The sequence below is a fragment of the Elephas maximus genome, chromosome 17 (genome assembly GCF_024166365.1).
Source record: "Elephas maximus indicus isolate mEleMax1 chromosome 17, mEleMax1 primary haplotype, whole genome shotgun sequence".
In the NCBI taxonomy this organism is placed as follows: domain Eukaryota; kingdom Metazoa; phylum Chordata; class Mammalia; order Proboscidea; family Elephantidae; genus Elephas; species Elephas maximus.
This window is the reverse complement of record NC_064835.1, coordinates 16,031,517-16,037,516: the sequence shown is the minus strand read 5'-3', so window position 1 is coordinate 16,037,516 and position 6,000 is coordinate 16,031,517.

Below are 6,000 nucleotides of genomic sequence, written 5' to 3'. Positions count from 1 at the left end.
GCCGCCGCGCTGGGTCCGGGGGAGGCGGGGGACGAGATCGCCGAGCCGGGCGCGATTCCCTCGAGGACGCGGAGACTCGGACTCCAGGTCTGAGAGGTCGGCTCTGGGAAGACAGAAAAAACCCACCTGTCAGCCTCCCGCCGGCGGCTCGGCTCCCACCTCCCTTCCGCCCAGTTCCTGTCCGGTGAGAGTGCGCTCCGGGGACCTCTCCTTGGCGCGCCCTGCGTCTTCGCCACCCTGACCTGCCCGCCGCCAAGGCCCGAACTGGAACCCGGCTCTCGGCTCTCGAGTTCGGTGGGGGGAATTGTTCGCCGCGACCCAAGGCCCCTCGGCCCGCGCAGCTCAGCCACCTTCCCCAGCTCGTTTATCGGGGTTCCGCAGTTTGTCCACCCGAACCCCTTGCCCTTCCTCGCCAGACCGTTTGGCTGAAGGTAAGGGGCGGGGAATCAGGGGCCATCCGCTCTGAGAGCATCCAGGCAGAGCCCACGACCTGTCCTTACAACTTTCGGTGCCGGCACGGACTCGCGCCCTTCGGGTCACTTGCACCGCACCCTCCCATCTCTAACTCAGAGACTAAGGCGACTCCCTCCTTCTCTGGACGGCGCTTGCAGCCCCCCCGCACTCCCGCTCGGGGTAAAAGCTCGCCGTTCTGCATCCTGGCGCCCTTCCCTGCGCTTGCGGGCCTCTACCCCGGCGCGGTCATCCGGTACAAGGACCCCACTCCCAACACTAAGGGGCTCCCGCGGGCAGCAGGAAACGTGGGCATAGGCAATCCACGGAGCGATTTCTGTTTCCCAACCTAATTGCTCGACGGTCCGGCAACTCTTCCATATCCCAGGGGCCACTGATGTTTTTAAAGTGGGTGTTCCTCGGGTTGTGTTTGCAAATGGTCCTTCTCATTGCATTGTCGGGAACAGAGAGAGTTTTAGCAAGATCAAGACTACAGGGGATACTCATCCTCCTTGGGGTGTGCACCCGTTTGGGAACGAGGTGGGGCAGCGGTATGATTGGCCCTGAGCGTTACCCCTCTCCCTCCCTCGGAGGAGGCCTTCTATTCTCTTCCGGGGTTTGCAATCTATTTAGATAATAAAAGGGCTCGCCGGGCAAAACTGGGAACGAACACGAGTTTCCGGGAATCGTTTGTTACCGAGTCCTCCTATGCGCACGCCCCTTCCTCTCCGCCCACGATGCTTCCTGTTCCCAGGAGAAACGAACGAGGCTAATGACCTTGCGTTAGCAGATCCCGCCTCCCCCACCCGGATTTTTCTGCTGTTGATCCTTTGATAAGTGGTGGTCTTGAGTTCCAGGCACGTGGACAAGGACACAGCAGATGGCATTTTGTGGCTCTGAAATGCTGAGGAGATAGATCTCTTGATGTTTGGAATTTGAAACTTGGCTAACGAATTGTGTGATGGCACCACATCCCCAGTGCACGTGCCAGAGATGATTTCGGCCTCTGACCTTCCTTTCTTTTCTGGTGGTGGTGTCTTTAGGTAAGTGAACTCAGGAAGGCTGGAAAAGGGTGAGTGGTCAACGTGGCTCCGTGGTGCCCTGACCCTTGGGTTCTAATGATTAATAATAGTTGTATAGACCGCGGCAGTGTCATCTTTTTTTACATTCTATCTTTTTGTTTCCTTATTTGTCTAATAAGAGGATGGATCCCAAAGATCCTTCTAGGTCTAAGTTCTATGAGTCTATGAAAGTAGCAGTAGGCAATTTTCTGCAGTAGGCTTGTTCAGGGAGACAACTTAAGCATAGATAAGTGTCCCCAACCCACAACATTTAGGAGACAAAACTGTTGCTTTAAAAACGTAAGCACTGCATAGCTTTTTAGATTTTCGAAGTGCTCTGTAATCATTCAACAATCTTAGGAGGCATGGGAGACAAGGGTTATTTTTCCCTTTGTAAATGAGGAGATTGAGGCTCAGCAAGATTGAAGGATTTACCCAAGACATCAGGACTAACAAGATAGAAAATGTCTCTTCTGACTCTTTGTTCATGTCTTTTCACAGTACACTTTGTTTCTTCCTGTTAACAGTGGCATTCCTTGGTATTTTGCCTGTGTGGCTTTTTTAAGGACACCCTCTCTGTTTATTTAGATTGTGTAGGTGTGGCAAAAAAAATGGGAATTCTAGAACACTTCATCGTGCTCATGAGGAACCTTTACATAGATCCAGGGGCAGTTGTTTGGATATAACAAGGGGTACTGATTGGTGTAAAGTCAGGGAAGTTGTGCGCCAGGGTTGTATTCTGCACCATACCTATTCAATCTGTATGCTGAGCAAATAATCCGAGAAGCTGGACTATATGAAGAAGAACGGGGCATCAGGATTGGAGAAGACTCATTAACAGCCTGCGTTATGCAGATGACACAACCTTGCTTGCTGAAAGTGAAGAGGATTTGAAGCAATTACTAATGAAGATCAAAGACCACAGCCTTCAGTATGGATTACATCTCAACATAAAAAAAAGAAAAATCCTCACAACTGGACCAGTGAGCAACATCATGATAAATGGAGAAAAGATTGAAGTTGTCAAGGATTTCATTTTACTTGGATCCACAATCAAAAGCCATGGAAGCAGCAGTCAGGAAATCAAAGACACATTGCGTTGGGTAAATCTGCTGCAAAGGACCTCTTTAAAGTGTTGAAGAGCAAAGATGTCGCCTTGAAGACTAAGGTGCGCCTGACCGAAGCCATGGTATTTTCAGTCACATCATATGCATGTAAAAGCTGGACAATGAGTAAGGAAGACTGAAGAAGAATTGATGCCTTTGAATTGTGGTGTTGGCGAAGAATACTGAATGGACTGCCAAAAGAACGAACGAATCTGTCTTGAAAGAAGTACAACCAGAATGCTCCTGAGAAGCAAGGATGGCGAGACTGCGTCTTAGGTACTTTGGACATGTTGTCAGGAGGGATCAGACTCTGGAGAAGGACATTATGCTTGGCAGAGGACAGGGTCAGCGGAAAAGACGAAGATCCTCAACAAGGTGGATTCACACGGTGGCTGCAACAATGGGCTCAAGCATAACAACGATTGTGAGGATGGCCCGGGGCCAGGCAGTGTTTCGTTCTGTTGTGCATGGGGTTGCTATGAGGCAGAACTGACTCAGTGGCACCTAACAACAATAACAAGGTGTGGCTGTTAAAAGCACAGGTAGACTCAAATTTCTCCCCTGCCTCCCTGTTCAGATAATGACAATACCAGAGTTAAGGCAGGAGTTTATGGCAACTGCTTTACCCAAGGACAAAAGACTTGGTTGTGTGGGGAAACAGTGATTTGTGAATGAGAATGTTCTTGGTAACCTAGTAAGGCTAGTAGAGACTGTTATACAAGATCATAACTCTGGAGCCAAAAGAAAAATCTTACGTTCTTAGAATTGCAGGAAGTACAGCTACTAAAAGGGATTTGGGGAGGATCTTTACAGTGAGTAGAAATACCGTATTTGCATATTTTTTTTTTTTTAGCATGTGATTGGAGGCAGGATGAGTCCTGAAGCCGAGGGAATGGCTGTCTGACTCATGAGCATTAAACATGGAAAGATGCTCACCACCCCTCTGCCGCCATCATCCTCATTCTCCCTTTGTGGCTGTCCCTGGCTGCGTTACATGGGAAGAGCTCAGAACTGCAGCGGCTCTCATTCTGACTGAGGCACCGTTTTCTCAGCAGACGGTATTCCCTGGAATTGGTGGTAGACAATTTGACAGTTCGAAAGTTCTCCTAGTTTCTTCCTTTTTTTACATATGGGGTTAGTGATGATGGTAGGGGATGGACACGACTTAGTCTCAATCTAATGTAACGTGATAGCACTTTGTGTTTTTGGCCTTCTATACTGATCAGAGCATCCATAGACTGCAAGACATTTTGTTTGAATTACTCAGGCTTTTGCCTTAACTCTAGTTCACTTGGTAGTGAAGCTCTGACAAAACCATGATCATTAGGACATGTTAGAGACAGACACACAATAGGTTTGATTCTGAAGGGGCAGACACATCTTAAAATAGCCAAGGTGGGCGACTCATCCCACAAAGAAACAAGGTAAATAATTTGTTCTGTATTTGTTCTATTTCCAATGGACTTCATTCCACAGATTCCTAGAGAAGGACTCTAAATATATTTCTGTTAACAGGACATAAGAACATTAGAAGTGGATGATGCACCATTCAGCCCAGTATTGCTATGAGTGGTATTAAGAAATGGTTAATTGGAACCTGTGGCACCATCTTAAAAGATAGAAAACTGGCTCTCTTTGATGTATTTGGTAACAGTGTGCCTTGAAGGCACAGAGCAAACAGATGCTTTCTGGTGCTAAAAGAATCATGCAATAAACACGTTTTAGTTGAAGCAGTTTCTCCCTGGTCTTCCTGAATTGGGCTCAACTGGTGTGCCAAAATAATAAGTAAATTTAAAATCTCGTTTTATATTATATTTATGTTATATTCTTGGTGTTGCATTTTAAAGAGAATGCTGACAAACTAAAATTCACCCAGTATCCAGGGATCTGGGTAGTAAAGGGCATAGAAAACAACAAATGAAGGAGCGTGACCTTTAGAGAAGCTAAGCTTTGGTGGTGGGGTGGGGAAGCTTAACTACGATAGTTATATTTGAAGGGTTGCAGGGTTACTAAGTATGAAGGGGCATATCCTACCATGCTATAGAGAGCAGAACCAGAACCAAGGGGTGGTTCCAAGGAAGCGGATTTTGGCACAACATTAAAAAGCCAAAAAGCACCAAACTACCTACTAATCAGTTCATTCAACAAACACTGAATGTCTTCTACAGACGCTTCTACACTGTGCTGCCATCAGCAACAGAACAAGCTAAATTCACACAACACTAAGCACCTTTCACTAGAAATGTTTAAGCAGAGACTGAAGGCAAAACATAAGGGATGCTGTATTCTGGATTTCTCCATTAGCGGGAAGTTGGACTAGATATCCTATATGGCTCTTTCTAACCCTTAAGATCATAGTATTCTATCTTCTTTTTGGAGGAAAGGAACCGTAAAGTCAAAGCTACTAGAATTATTGGCCCTATCATTGGGAATGGAAACCCTGGTGGCGTAGTGGTTAAGTGCTACGGCTGCTGACCAAAGGGTCGGCAGTTTGAATCTGCCAGGTGCTCCTTGGAAACTCTATGGGGCAGTTCTACTCTGTCCTATAGGGTCGCTATGAGTCAGAATCGACTCGACGGCACTGGGTTTGGTTTGGTTCTTTTATCATTGGGAATAAGATTTTAGTTCATACACCCTAATTTAAATAATCATATCCGTAACAATTAGAAAAGAAAAACAAAAAAGAGAAGACAAGGATATTCATTTATTCACTAAAAAGTCCCCAACAGTTTATTCTAGAAAGTAAGTGAAAACAGAAGTGATGTTCCACTGGGTTAAGATCTAAGGTATAGTCAGGAAACATTTGACAGAAACTAAGCCCTTTGTTTTACAAGTGAAGAAATTAAGGTCCAGATATAATGAGTGTCTTGCTAATGTCATATAGACAGCGGCAGAATTCAGACAAGGAGTAAGAATTAGCAGTCACTTTGCCAGTTTTACTGATCATACCCTACAGCTGGAAACCCTGGGGGCGTAGTGGTTAAGTGCTACAGCTGCTAACCAAGAGGTCCGCAGTTCACATACGCCAGGCGCTCCTTGGAAACTCTACAGGGCAGTTTTGCTCTGTCCTGTAGGATCGCTAGGAGTCAGAATTGACTTGACGGCACTGGGTTTTTGGGTTACCTAAACTCTTGTGATAAACATACTGTTGTGATAAACGTGGTGGTGAGGATGATGTTGTTGTAGCCTGTGAAGGAGAGGATTTTGCATAGCAATTTTGGATGTAAAATTTTAAAACACTTATAGTTGGAAATTATGTGGTAAAATCTTAGGTCAATTTATGGCAACACTTCTGATTAAGAGCAATCTGACACTCAAATGAGCTTTCCTGGGAGGTACTGAGTTCCTTACCCCGTTTTCATTCAGTCCAAGGCTGAATAGCC